This window comes from Parasteatoda tepidariorum, chromosome 1, assembly GCF_982258835.1.
Source record: "Parasteatoda tepidariorum strain Cologne lab strain chromosome 1, Ptep-v5.0, whole genome shotgun sequence".
NCBI classification, from domain to species: domain Eukaryota; kingdom Metazoa; phylum Arthropoda; class Arachnida; order Araneae; family Theridiidae; genus Parasteatoda; species Parasteatoda tepidariorum.
In genome coordinates this window covers 73,482,106-73,498,090 of record NC_141755.1, presented here as the reverse complement: position 1 = coordinate 73,498,090, position 15,985 = coordinate 73,482,106, and the positions used below count along the sequence as shown (strand labels likewise).

Below are 15,985 nucleotides of genomic sequence, written 5' to 3'. Positions count from 1 at the left end.
TTAAATTAATATCGAAACATTTTATTTTAAAGACTTATTATTTTATTCAAAATAAATTTCACTTGCTATAGTCTTACCGTACACTCCAGTATAAAATTTAAACTTCATTTTAAAAGTTATTACATTAAAAATGGTTTTAAAAAATCTAAACGTCTTACAAATATTTTTAATTTATAGACTTGTCCGAGTAGTGCATGAAAAATATCAACAATTTCCAATAACGAAAATTATTTTTAAAACTTAATATATTCAACATTCACCTTTCGATCTTTACCTGTGACAGTGGAAAGTAATGATATTTAACAAAAATTTGCATTCACCATCCATCATTAATTCAAGAAGAATCTCCATATTTGTTGGTGTTGGTAAGAAGTAATGATGTTCATTCGATGTTCCCTATCAATGCATGAAGAATGTCAAAATGCATCGGTGGTGAAGATAAGTAATGTTTTTAAAAAAATATTCAAAATTTGAAATCATCAATGCAATGAAAATGTTGGCATTTGCCTGTAAGAAATAATTTTAACAAAAATAATTTCTTAACTATTCTCCATCCCCATGAAAAATATTGAAATCCATTGATAGCAGTGAGAAATAATAATTAAGAAAATATATTCAAAATTCTTCATCAGTGCCGGCAGAATGTCGACGTTTGCCGGCATCAGCGAAAAAAAAATGATATTTATCAAAACTATTTTGTTAGCTATTCTCTATCCTCATAAAGAATGTCGAAATTCATTGGTAAAGGCGAGAAATAATAATTATAAAAAAAATATTCAAAATTCTTCATCAGTGCATGAAAACGAGAAGAATGTCAACATTTATCGGTATCAGTGCGAAAATTATGATAGTTAGCAAAAATATTGAGTTTACTATTCCCTATGAGTTAATGAAGAATGTCAACATTTCCCGATGTCAGTGAGAAAAAAAAAACTACGTGAATTACCAAAGGATGTCGATATTTTCCAGATTTCGCATACACTTTACAGCATCCAAAGTTAGGTTAAATCAGGTGTAAGCGACTGAATCATCCAAGAAACTTCTCCCCATCCAATAACCTCTTTAATTGTGACCAACTCGTCAAATTTCCCTTCTCGGCTGGGCGCTCAGTTCTCAATCTAAACATATATCCTTTCGGTTTAACATGGAGATGGGATTTAAGACCCACATAGAAAAGAGAAGCTTTTGCTCAGCCTTTTGTTCCATATTCAAATCAACAAGCCTCCTCCTCAAAGGGGGGGTCCGAAGTCACGAACCTTTAAAACCTGCTACTCTCCATTGTTTAATCGCTTTTCTATTGCATGTGTTCAGATTCTTCTGAAAAGCCATTCTTCCATATACGTAATCTAAAGGCATTAATGTTAAAAGGCTATTACGGTATGAGGCCACATTTCACGGACGAAGCGAAAATGGATATTTCTGAAGGATTTAAATACATATACTTAATTTATCCCTCTCTGTGCGTGATTTCCCTTTCCAAAGTTAATAAAGTGGAAGATTGGCGACATTTTCAGAAATTGTTGTCGGTTTGTTAGTGGCTTTATATTCACTGGCAAAATATTTCCTTTCAATAGAGACAATTCATAATTGATTTAGAATTTTTCTCCGTTATGATTATGCTTTACAATTTCGGAATTTTAAAGCAAGTCAAGTTGTTATTACATTTTTAAATTTAGTGTTAAAATTTGAAAATATTATAGAAAGTGCCTGTAAATTTCGTTATATGTACGAGTTGAATGGTCTATTATAAAAGCATAAGAATAGCATCTAGTGAATGGGTAGTTGACTTCCAATCTCTCCTTTAAAACTTGAAAATATTACCAAAATTTTAGTGAGATGTTTTACATAATACGTCCTTTTCCTTTCTGTTTATCCAATAAATTTTTTAATAAAGGAGCATAGTAAGAAGTTGTTTTAAATCATGGAACTTTTCCTTGTAATATCTGTTTTGCCTACGCTAGTTGCTTAAAATGTAAAGTATAGTAGAAAATGAGATTAGATAAACTAAATGTAAACCGTGATGATGTATCAAATTACTTTTTCAAAATCTCAAAGTGCAAGAAAATTATGTTATTCTCCGTAATCTTAAGTAAACCTTCTATAAAATTTTTGCATTTTAATAAAGGGAAAAATCTTTATCAGCATTTGAAAATTCACATTTGAATTTTGATTTATATCCCAGCAAAAACAAATCTGTAGGTCCAGCTCCACAAAACTGCTGTTTGCCACCAGCTAAAGCGACGGGTCTGTGCCGGCAAAAGTCACTTTCAACTGTACTAAAGTGAATGGCTGGCCTTCTGTCGAGCCAACAATACCGGCCTATCGATGGCCGGTAGTACCTAACCCAGCAGTTACTGTCTAAAACGCGCTGGGTGAGTGATTGCCCGACATTTTCCAGTAGAGGGTAATCAATGAATCAATAATTGAGGGCCAGCAATTTATATACACCCAGCAGCATCCCTTTAGTTTATAGAGGTTTACGAGAGGTCATTGACCTAGTTACAGGAGTAATTAAAACCCACAAACCTAATTTTTATTTAATTCAATTAGCTAAATAAATATCTAGCTATCTAATACATTTCTGAATAAATTATTAATATATGAACTAAGAAAATATTTCTAGGTTAATTTTTTCATTTAAATTGTTTTATGCAAAGAATATTTTTTACACAGTTCAACCCCTTAGTCCTAAAGATTTGCTGTGCACAATCTATGCTTCCACTTATCAATACATTTTTAAACTAGGTAAACATATGTAATAATCTTTTCTTTACAGTGATATTCTACTTAAAAGCAGAATAATAAAACTGCTGTCCAGAATTATGAAAATTCTGTATCTCACAAGTAATTTTTCAAGTTTTAACTTGAAGTCAATATATATGTCTATAATAGCTTGTAGTCAGTATATATATGTTTTAAAATAAAAGCTGTGTTCTTAAGGAATCTAGTGATACTATTTTACCCTATACAAAAATAAATACAACCTACAGCCGATAATATTAAGAGGCTGTCCAGAGATGATCATTTAGTGCGATACTGATCATGAATTCATGTTTTACTGATTATATTTAGTCTTGCAGCAAATTTAACAAAAAATAGGTGTATTGGACAAAAATGTACAAATGTAGCCAGTCATGTAATGAATTGAATGTACCCTGAAATTAGTTAAATGAATAATCAACATTGTCTCTTGCAAACATTTTATTATACAAAGACATATAAATACAAAGACATAACCTTAATCAATACAAATATTACACAAATTTCAATTTAATTTTAAAAATAATAAAAACAACAGAGAAATCATATCTTTGTCTACATAGAATCACTTGGAATAGCACAGAAGAGTTCTCCTGAAAGAGAGGATAATAAAATAAAAATTATGCAAATCGTATATTTTAAAAACATAAGTATTTTTGTGAAAATGAGCTTTTAAAACTAAAATTTCTATCGAAAAGTTTTTGCTTTTATCATTTCATTGATAAATTTTGACTCATCAAATTAGTCTTCAAATTAGTAACACCATGCAAAACATACACCTGTCTTATAATTTAGAAAGATTTTGAACATAAAATTCCTTTCTGAATGAAATTATTGAATATTGACTCACGAACCCATTAAGATTGACAACTAGTACATGAAAATCTAACTGTTAAATGAAAAGTTATTCAGGGTGTTTAATTTTGTGCTCACCTTTGCTCAGAAAATATTTAATTTTAAAAAACATGCAGTTTTTTCTTCATTAATTTTATGGTGCTCAATTTTATTGCATTTAATATTTAAAACAATTATGATATTCTAATGTAAATTATTGTTTCAAGGAAAGGTATAGAAGAAAAATTACTTTTAAATATATATTACTTACATGCACGAATGTATCAATAGTATTTTTTTTTCGCTTTACTTTTATGATTAAATTTTTTATTGTATACCCTTGACAAAAAAAATTTCAAAATTTACAACATTTTTCATATTAAAATAGGCATCAAAACAATAATATGTATTGAATTGAAACCAGAATTGAAACCATATGAAAAAAGGTTGCTCAAAATTTGCTAGTTAAAAAGGCAGATAATTTTACAATTCTGTAATAACTTTATAAATCAATAAATTCTTAAATTACTTTAATGGTGATGCTTTGTGAAATTAATATTTTCCTCATATAAAAAACACAAGAACTAGATAAGAATAACGACAGATTTGACCAATGTCACGATTTCCGTAATGTCTTTATATAACTGGTATAGATGTAAGACAAAAAATGAAAAGTTTACATAAATATTAATAACATTGTTTACATCTCTGATGAAATTTCTTTTCTTCAAATTTTTTTATTAATTTAGTTCCTTCTTTTAACAAAAAATATTTGTTAAATACTCCATTACTATGCCTAGGAATAAAAAAGGGAAAGGTGCTTCCTAAAAAAAAAAGGGTACACCGAGTTTTTAAAGGGCTTTTAATTAACACCGTAAATAGTTAACAAAATGTGTACTATTATGTAACAGCTGAATTCGATTCTTAACGACTGTAAAATTACCATCCTATACCTACTATTTTACATGTATATTTCAAAAAGTAGTTCTCACCCATTATCAAAATGAGAAAAATTTGTAGCTTACAAAGAAAAAAAACATGCTAATAGAAAATCATTGTGCAATAGAAAACATTGTGCAATAGAAAAAAATATTGTTAAACTTGAAGGCTTTTTCCATAATTTAAACTATTAACTAATAAACGATTAATTAAAAATAAATATTGAAAGGTACATATTTTTAAAAAAAATATTCATTTCAAATTTTTTTAAAAAATCTTTTAATAAACTTATTGATACTAAAAAAATCTTTTAAAAATTTAACCAGTTGAGAATTAACAAAGTAAATATTTGTAATGGTATCTGAATCAAACTTATTAACACGAATAATTTTAAAAGTGTGTAATCATCATTTACACATTAAATTTTTTAAAAGGAATATTATCAGACAGTGTCGTCAAAGGGCAGTGAGGACGGTTGGCCCTTCTCGAGGAGGTACACTGCATTTTTATTTGATACAGAAAAATTAGTTGTCATTTTCTGTAGATTAGAATAGCAGGAGTTGCACATTAACCACTTTCAACATATACTTTTCGAATTCTAGCAAATAAACTCTGTAATAGGATACACACATTATGGGCCACAAATAAAAAGAAACAAAACTTATTTAAATCTAATGAATAATTCAGAGAAAAATTAGACTGAAAACATTTAAACCTGTTTGATTGCCCAAGGACAGGAGCGTTACAATGGGCGTTTCCTTATTATAGACTTTTTTCCCTTTTTTTTTAAATTGCAGGCATTGGGGGGTTGTCCCATTGGCCACAGGAATGCCAGAACTACTACTTTCTTCTCGTTACCCAGTGGGCACCTGTGGTGAAGCAGGGTCGCCCACGTCACACAACCACAACCCGTTTATAGGGCGGAAAGTTAAAAAAGAATCTTTAAAAACTTCAACATTTCAATATGCAATTAAACTGGTTCTGATGTTTTTCATCTCGTTTAACTCATAAAATCGTAAGATTTCTATAATCTTTTTGCTTCTGTCGCACTTAAATGTTAGTTTAGAGATTCCTAATGTGTTTACATTTTAAACTTCTGTTTCAAGAAAACTTTTTTGTTTTTAAAAAGGTAGGTGTATATATTTTTGCCAAATAAAAATATTTTGTACTATTGAAGAATAGATAAATAAGTGAAATGTAGGTGTTATTAACATTATTTCTTAGTTACCATAAATTAAATTTACTTACACATTTTATTAAGAATTTTTTAACTTTTACGGGGCATTTTATTTGCTTGGACTAAAAAATTGTTCTTATCACAAAAATTTTTTCTACCAAATAATGTCTTAGAAGGCATTCAATATTGTACAGGTTAGTTTCAAGATGCTTCAAATCAGTACTTTGTCGTTACTTTTTTTTTTTTTCTCTTTAACCTACATGTTTTTAAGCTATGTTAACAAGGTAGGTTTTTTAAATATGATTGTGTTTTCACAATCAAAATCTTACTGTACTTAATAAAATTTTTAAAAAAATATTTTATATACATCAATAAAATTTATAAATATAATACTTTTTTTCATTGAATAGGGAAGTGAACGATTAAAATGAAAATTAATAACCATTATTAAAATATAAAACTACATACAGTGACCAATCACTTCTGCGCCACCTCTTTTATGTGCCTTTTGCATATATACAAAGGTTTTCAAAGGCCCTTGATCATTATATAGGAAAATAATAATAATTATAATTCTTTATGCATCATTCAGAAAATAAATATTTCAATTCAGCACACAATTTTTTTTTAAAAGTCTAAAATTTTGATTTTATTTTTTGTTTAAATAGAAAAAAATAATCCCATTTTTTAGAAAAAGTTTTCAGTTTAAAGCAAATAAACAATCTTCGTTACAGATAAAAGGAAATAAGTTACTGGATCTAGTAATACAGTTCATTTTTCTTCCCTATGGGATTTTTTTCACCTTTATTGTTTCTAGGAAGACATTTTTTTATATGAATTTGAATAAGGTGTCTTATCTATCACACCACCCACATTGAAACCACCATATATACCACCCATATGCTTTCAAAATTTATCTAGCAGTGTCTTTCCCACCACCAATTAAAACGTTAGTTTTTGGTCAAGGAATGTAAAGCTATAGCGATTACTATTACTCAGTTTACGCGAAAACAGAGATGACAAAAACATTACTCGAAATCATTAAAAACAATTAGAAGGTTTAGCCGCTATTCACGACTATTTGTAGTTTTATTCAGCTATTGAAACTTTTCTATCTAGCTTTTCTTATTTGTATGAGCTTACTGTTTTTAAAATCTTATGGACTTTTTCTCTTGGTCCCAAAGACTGAAGCATAATGAGAATTCACTGTATTTTATAAATGAATTCGCTTAATACATTAAAATGTCCCTAATCCTTCTTTAAAATCATAATTCAAATAATAATAATTCAAATAATACTTCTCAAAATAATAAATTATTTATGCACATCAAAGATTCTGCAGATGATAAAAGTAATAAAACTTACAGAAATTCATGGTGGACTAGCACAGGTTTACCAACATTTGAAGAGCTAAAAGGGAAAAAAAAGGGTCTTATTTTTATGTAAATATTAACTTGAGATATACAGTAAAAAAATTTTTCAGTAAACTTTTAGCAGAAATTTAAAAAACATTATACAACGGACACCCAGAAAGATTAAGTAAAAATTAGAATAATATTTTTTAAAAATTTGAATGAGAAAAATAACTTGCAGGCTACGAAATTTTATTAACAGAATCGTCATCAATAAAACAACAAAATTTTCTAAGTTCGCCTCTAGGATCACAAAATATAAGGTCAGCGTTTAAAATCTTCCAAAGAGTTAATTGAAATTTATTTTTTTATTTCCACTTAAAGATTCTCCACAAAAAATTATTGTAAATTTAGCTTTCGCTGAATCTGAAGCTTTTCTTATGTGCATGAACTTACTGTTTTTAAAATCTTATACACTTTTTCTCTTGGTCCCAAAAACTGATGCATAAGGGAGAATTCACTGCACTTTATAAATAAATTTGCTTTATACATTAAAATGTCCCTAATTCTTCTTTAAAATCATAATTCAAGTAATAATAATTAAAATACTACTTCTCAAAGTACCTAATATTAAATTAATTATGTACATCCAAGATTCTGCATATGATAAAAGTTAAAAAACTTACTGAAATTCATGGTGGACTGGCACAGGTTGAAAAGCTAAAAGGAAAAAAAAGGTCATATTTTTATGTAAATATTACCTTGTATACAGTAAAAATATTTTACGGTAAACTCTTAGCAGAAATTTAAAAAGTATTACCCAATAGACATCCAGAAAGATTAAATAAAAATTAAAATATTTTTTAGAAATTAGAATGAGAAAAATAACTTGTAGGCCAGGAAATTTAGAATGAGAAAAATAACTTTTCGACCAGGAAATTTTATTAACAGAATTGTCAACAATAAAAAAAAACACAAAATATAAGGTTAGCATTGAAAATCTTCCTAAGAGTTAATTGAAATTTATTTTTTTATTCCCACTAATAGATTCTCGGCAAAAAATTATTGTAAATTTAGCTTTTGCTGAATCTGAAGCTTTTCTTATTTGCATGAACTTACTGTTTTTTAAATCTTATACGCTTTTTCTCTTGGTCCTAAAGACTGGTGCATAAGTGAGAATTCACTGTACTTTATAAATGAATTCGCTTAATACATTAAAATGTCCTTAATCCTTCTTTAAAATCATAATTCAAATAATAATAATTAAAATATTACTTCTCAAAATAATATTAAATTATTTATGCACATCAAAGATTCTGCAGATGATGAAAAAAAAAATAAGTTAATTGATAAATCATTTTAACTATTAATAAATTTAAAAATTTGTATCAGGGGAATTGGTTGGTAATAGTTGCTTTTCTCAATTTAATTTATGTAAAATAGAACAGTTTCACATAAAAGTCATTTTTGAAATTTAATTTATTTTGAAAAAAACTTTTCAAATTGATTATAATCAAATTTTTGTCGTTTCCATATGGTTCGCCCCCTAGTACAATAATTTAAAATATGTGCGTTTAAACCCTCACTTTGCTGTGGTCAGACTGACAGGCAAACAACAACTATTTTGCTCAAGCCAAAACAGATTATGAAAATAAAATAAGAAAATTATCAATAAAAAAAAGCGGCTAGATTTTTTCGTTAAGCCGTGTTTCAAACTACTCGTAAATTTACGTTTAAATTAGTGTTCAATGGAATCTAATATTAAAGCATATTGTGTCTAATAAACTATTATTAATAATTATATTAGTCTAGCACTTCCATACAAAGCTCAATATAAGGATTTGATATTTAGTTTAAGAAAAAAAAATTCCTTTAAGTGATAAGATGTAAGTTGTCAATGGAATAAGAGTTGAATTTGGAGCACTTCAGCTACTTGGAAAGTGAAGTTGATGAGAACAGAGACGCAGTACTTCACCCAGTTGGAAAATAGTAGAAATTTCAATTGCAAGTTACCATTGTTACAAACATGAAAGCGAGATAATTCAATAAATAATAAATACATTAAGTAATAAAACTTACAGAAATTCATGGAGGACTGGCACAGGTTTTCTAACATTTAAAGAGGTAAAAGAAAAAAAAAGGTCTTACTTTCATGTGAATATTAACTTGAGATATACAGTAAAAAAAATTTCGCTTAACTTTCAGCAAAAATTTAAAAAGCATTACACAACGGGCACTCAAAACGTTTGAATGAAAATTAGAATAATATTTTTCAGAAATTAGAATGAGAAAAATAACTTGTAGGTCAGGAAATTTCCTTAACAGAATCGTCAACAATAAAACAACAAAATTTTCTAAGTTCGGCTCTAGGATCACAAAATATAAGGTTAGCATTGAAAATCTTTCAAGGAGTTAATTGAAAAACTTTTATTTCCACTGAAAGATTCTCTGCAAAAAATTATTATAAATTTAGCTTTCAGTGATTTGGAAGCAGTTATAACTTGTTTTCTCAATAGAATACAAGTTAAATTTGAAGCACCTCGGCTACTTCGAAAGTGGTCAAACATCCTTTTAAGAAGTTGTACTTGTAAATAAAATGGTATTATATTCTGTCTATAGCTGTCAGGAAATGATTGTAATTTAAATTGTCAACAAGTACAGAGCTCCTGTAGATTTTAGTACTCTAACTAGTCGAAAAGTAGAAATTTTGATCTCATGTTACCAATACGAGTGCGAGTTCATTAAATTAATAATAAACACAGCAAGAAATAAGAAAACCTATAGAAATTCATGGAGAGCGCTAACAGGTTTTCTAACATTTTTAAAACTAATAGAAAAAGAGTTGTTTGTTATTTTTATTGAGTATGAATTTTGTTTTCATATTGTATTGAACTTTTATATATTTTTGTAATCCCTATAAAAATCGGGCATTATTTTATATGAATATTAACTTGAAATTCACAATAAAAACATTATTCACTTAACTCTTAACAAAAATTATGAAGTAACTTAACATTGATTTCAAAATATAAAAGAATTTTGTAATATTTTTTTTTGTATAAGTGGGGTTAGCCAATATACAATTAAGTATGAGCAACTGCGTGCTAAAAAACTTTCCATAATCTATATTTTTTTTAGGTTGTTTAAGAATTCACAGCACGATTCTTCGCAATTATTTATATTAACATGTACAAATAAATTTTTCATCTTAATTTAAACTATTTAGTATAAATTATTAAACCTTTACCTATTTTTACACTTGAATTTAGCTCAAAAATTTCATTAAAATGAAATACATATAACAGAAACAATTTTTAATATTACTAACAGCAATTAGTTAACTAAAATCTAAATATTATTTAACATAAAGAAATAAGTTTTAATGAAAATTCTTGATTATTATACAAACCTATTTTCATAATATACTTAGATAAACCTGATTTATATCATATGCTACAACATATTATGAATTGCACTTAAAGAGTCATCATACAACAGAATTTATATTTGTTTTTGGCGTGCTACTGCTCGATTGTCGCTAAAAATTTGGCGGCGATCTTGGTGTTGATAAAACATTTGTCTGTACATTTTCATTGAATTAAATTTAATATTTTTTATTATTCTATCTTAGAAAGGTGTTAATTATGATGTATTAATTGAATAAAGATGATTGCCAATCTAAAACATAGCGCCAAAACAGCACTTCAAACGCGGTTCTTTGTAAACCGAAATCTGCACGTCGTAAACATATTTGAACAATAGTAAATCAAAAATGATTAAAATAATAACTTCATTGTAATAGAAAAAAATAAAACCTTACCTTTTTTGAAAATTATAAGAATCCAACGTGCTTCTTTGTCTAAACAATAAATTCACAGTTACAGTCGTTACTCGCTCGACCGCTTCACTGGCGGCAGCAGACAACTTTAACTTGGTGGCCCATTGGGTAGATTCAGACTGACGGGATGCGGCTGTTTGTAATGTACAGGCCCAACACTTCCTACAATGTTGGCAAAAGTTCATAGGGTGGCCCAGCAATCAACCCAGCTGACAGTAATTTGCACCTTCACTTTTCAATCAGTACCGTCAGTAATTTCGAAGATGGCCAGAACTTATGTTTTTGCTGGGATGAACTAACTTTTTCTTTTACTGATTTAGGTAATACAGAATGTGTCATAAAGGGTTTCTGTCCTGGTATGTGTCCTCTGAAGAAGAAGAGTTTAACAGTACAATGTCTGGAAGTGGCAATACTGTGCCAATTTAAGCAATATTATTTTTATTTAATAGTCTCGCAGTGGATTAATCTTTAATATATGGTTCCCAGTTGAAACCCGAAATCAAGCATCATTGGCTGCTGTCAGTGTGCGGGTGGGTGACCACTTTGATCAGCCTGCGTAGAAACTCGGCGATCGCGGTATAGGACATCGTTGGAAGATTTGTGCACGAAGTCGAGTACTGTATTGTAATACAGTGCATGACCTCGCGCGCAGGTCATCAAGCTACCAAAGAAGGGAAATCATCTCCTCTGCAGAGGATGAAGATCGTGATGGAATGTCTTGAGATGATTTTAAGGAATGTTTCCTCAGATCATTGCTAATAGCCCATTGTGCAGCTCTAGAGTGACATAAATGAAATACCTGCCTACTTAATAAATGCATTGGAATGAAATATTCTTTTTAACACAAAAAGATTGTAGGGGAATAAACCAAAATAAATTTAAGAGGAAACGATCATAAAGTGCATCTGTGTTGGGTCAGGTTGAAGCAGGTAACCCCAGAAAAAAAAGCAAATTCGAACAACATCTTAATTGTCGGGAAAACAATCAAGTTGTTTAAATCAATTATTGATTAAACTATAATAAAGCTTTTTACCTATTTTTCTGAAATACACATAACCAGTTTTACTTTACCAGAAAGAAAAAAAAGAAAAAGAAGAAAAAAGCAATTTGACCAAGGAAACTGATGTTTGGAAAGAAATTCCAAAACCTCATTGCTGAAAAACAAACTTTTTTGAACAAAGAATTTTTCTGTTGAAGTTAAACCTGAAGATGCATCCTTTTTTCTGTAAAAAAAAGCGGAAAGGGAGCGAAAATATTCACTAAAACACCGTATCCTTTCGTTCTTTGACATCTATTCTTCTGGGTTAAAGTGTTTTTTGTACCCTGGCGTGTGCTTCACTCTCTATTCATGCAAAAGAGAAATGTTTACCCATAAGGGGAGGATATGGGCACTTGAGAACAACGAATATGGAGGAGGAATTGTTAAAGAAAAAGAGGAATGGACAATGAAGGAGAGATAGTGCGGAGGAGTTTAAGAAAAGGGGTTTCAATTCCAGGATCAACAGGATGCGATGTTTGATGTCTTTCACCGCATTTCGTCTTCTTTGCAATGCAGGTGGAAAAAAGAAAGGGTAAACAACCTTCGTGTTCTTTTGCAAACGTTAAGCTTACTATCGAGATTAAGAAAAAAACAATTTTTCGAAGTACGCACATGCGGATGAAGGATTACCGATGAAACACTTAAGATAATCTTAATAGCAGTTTCATACTTAGAACTTGGGTGTAAATATAATGTATTATTTTTGCTATGCGGTTTAAATTTTATATTTTTAACCATTTTTATAAAAAGCTGGCCAAATACCCGGTTAATAAGAGGTTCATAATTTTATATTATATCTACATTGTAATTATTAATAGTTTTGCTTAAAAAATCTTTTTTTAAATTACATTTAAAATTAGCATGTATATTGATGTAATAAATTAGGTGAGTTTAAAACCGTAATTTAATATTTTCGTGAACCAAACAGCCTGATCTTGCTATATAGCGTTAGTGCATGTATCATTATGTATGAAGCTGATCGTTAAGTTCTAAATATTTTAACGAATCTCTTCACCGATTTATAACAGAAGGTTATTGTTATTTACACCAAAAAAATTATAATTGTAGAACGAATTAGATTAAACACCAATTCAAATAAATTTATCTTAAAATGTAGCAAAATAAGGTAATATCATAGAATTACGTTATAATTAAAAAAATCAATTCTGAACTCTGAATTTAAAAAACAATCAAAATTAAAAACGTAATAATAGTAGAATAAAATAAGAAATATAAGTATTGCGCACGTTGAGAAAAACTCCGATACTATAACGGTAAAGAAACTTCTAATAAAAAAAACATAATTGTGTTAACAAAATCAAAATATACAATATTTAAACCATTTATTTGGTAATTTTTCCGTTCATGTGGTAACGGTTTGAAATTATGGTTTTCAAAATCATAGTCCTTTTTACCATTCATTTAATAACAAGTATAAAACTGAAAATTAAATTTAATTGAATAAATGGTTTTTAAGACATGATCTATGGTACCATGATAAAATTACAAAATTTTATCACATTAAAAAACAATTTTTAATTGCTAATTTTACCAAAATCATTACCAACACGTTTCGGTAAAAGTCACCGAGCTTTTTAGTACTCTCATAGTGACAGAAAAACGATAAATTTTGCCATATTCTGGTAGTTTTGACCATACTTATTTTTTCAGTGAAACAAACTGACCTAAACAAACTGCAACATGTAGCTGTTACCACTAAATCAAATAAATTATAATTAGATTAAGATTATTAGGTAAAACATTTGAATTGTGATCAGAAACATTTATCATAATTCCTATTAAAAACATCTTAGCTGAAATAAAACCAATTCTATTCCAATTTACTACATTCGAATTGATATAAAAAATTTGCCTAAAAAACATAGTTAATGTGAAATAAACAACCAATTTAGTTTAATAAAATAATAACATATCAAATTTGTTTTTTAATTCATTATGAGAAAATACCGATTAAATCTTAACTATTAAAGAAAAGCAAACAAAATTATTTGAAAAGTTCATATCGAACAAATAAAATAAAAAAATTTAGTTCATGTAGACGAAACGCTAATACTCTTTCATTAGAGCGGAAATATTTTTTTTCCTTCAAAATTTAGGTTTTTTTTTTTACCAAAGGTAAGCATTTTTCATCCTAAGAAACAAATAAACATCCATTCAAAAAAAACATTTCATAGCAATTAAATTATTTAAAAAAATTTCAATCAAAAAACTAAAGTAATACATAAAACTTTGGTTGACCGATTTCTTAACTTCGCTTAACTTATAGGTCCGTTTCTTAAACAAAATGAAATATTAAATGTAATTATTTGTTCAACCGAAACTTAAGGTTATGTAAACAATACACATATAAAGTTCTAAGCGATAAAGGAGTCAAAAGTATGAAAGTCGAAGTAATCAAGTTTTTAAAAAGCTAAAATATCTACGTATTAGAACAAGACTAGAAAATTATATTGCTTGGGTTGCCCGGCGCCCTGCTGGGAAAGCATTGTATTTCCTTTTTTCAAATTTGTTTCGAATTTCAAATGATACTGAAAATTAGAGTTCTTTTCTTTTTCTACGAATAATTTTCTCACGTTTTTAATCTTAATAATCTCAGAAACTAAAAATGATAAGGAATAAAATTAAGGACATGTACAGTGAGCAAAAAATAAATAAATGAAAGGACGACTCTAAATAACTTTTGATCTAATAATCGGATCTTCCTTTTTCTAGATCTTAATGGTTCGAGGGGGAGATTTCAAATTTGCTAATTAATTACTGTTGACGATAGCTCAAGTTACGTAATCAGACACAAAAACGTACTTTCTCTTAATGAACATATTCACTGATTCAGATTTCTGACCCCCAAAATATAGAGGGTAGCAGTCGGGGAAATATGATCCTAATAGTTCGGTCAAGAGATTCAGTAAGCGAATTGAAATTTTTTTTTGCACACAATCACAAAATTCGTTTATCTAAAGGTAATTTCATGCCAAAAAAAAATTTTAGTAATTGTTTATTATTTTTTTAATATTTTAAATAATAATAGTCGAAAAAATTTTAAATTGTGAAGTATGCAATTTTTTTGCATCATTTTAAAGAATGTAATTTTAAATGGCAAAATTGTAAAATTTGAGAGAAATCGGTCGAATAGTTTCTAAAAAATACAATTTTAAAAATACGACTTTTTCGAAATTCGATTTTTCACGATCTTTTAGACCAATTTCGCCTAAGTTTTTTATTTTGCCATTCAAAATTATATTTTTTAAAATGATGTAAAAAAATTTTATATTTTACAATTAAACATTTTTACAACTATTATTAAATAAAATAAAAAATACTTACTAGAAGTTATATTTTGCATGGAGTAATCTTTAGATAAACGAATTTTAAAATTTTATGCAAAAATTTCTCAAGTCGCTTAAAACATTCTCAATATATGTCGAAGCACGCGAAAAGTAAAATTAACATTAAGGGGTCTAATGTTTGGCACACTCTCCTGACCAAACTAAGGAGCCATATTTCCCAGACTGCGACTATTCCCTACAATTTGGGGGTCAGAAATCTGAGTCCATCAAAAAAAAAAGTATTTTTATTCAGAGATAATACATTATTGTGTCTGATTTCGTAACTTAAAATATCGCTTGCACGAATTATTTATCATATTTGAGGTCTCTCCCTCGAACTATTGAATCCTAAAATAGGAAGATCCAATCATTAGATTGGATCAAAAAGTTATTCAGAGTGGTCCGATTTTCATTTTGCGCACTGTATTGGAATATTTGCGATATTTTACAATAAATTTCTTCTGAAAATCGAAAGAATTGTTTTTTAGTTTTAAATTAGACGAAAAATTCGTCAAAAGAAAAAGTTAAGATTATTATAATTAAATTTAAGTTAAAATTGTTGCACTTTTATTTTTTTATTCCTTTTTTATGTAATTATTCCATTTAAATGCTGATAACAAAAATTTTTGATGACATATTATAATATGGAATATCAAACTCTATTAACATTAAAACAATATATTAATTTTGTGATGAACT

The 15,985-nt window shown here is 28.2% G+C and overlaps 1 long non-coding RNA gene across 3 annotated transcripts; it reads right to left on the bottom strand.

Moving 5' to 3' along the window:
• Positions 1 to 3,183: 3,183 nt before the first annotated feature.
• LOC147816520 (uncharacterized) lies at positions 3,184 to 11,198 on the bottom strand. Of its 3 annotated transcripts, none has more exons than XR_015434919.1 (4): positions 10,883 to 11,198; positions 7,749 to 7,782; positions 7,076 to 7,120; positions 3,184 to 3,353 (listed from the first exon to the last, which is right to left on the bottom strand). It is a non-coding gene; the product is annotated as an uncharacterized LOC147816520 (long non-coding RNA). The 3 variants fall into 3 exon arrangements; XR_015434920.1 differs by lacking the exon at positions 10,883 to 11,198 and adding an exon at positions 9,142 to 10,863; XR_015434921.1 differs by lacking the exon at positions 10,883 to 11,198 and adding an exon at positions 10,472 to 10,863.
• Between the last annotated feature and the right edge of the window lie 4,787 nt (positions 11,199 to 15,985).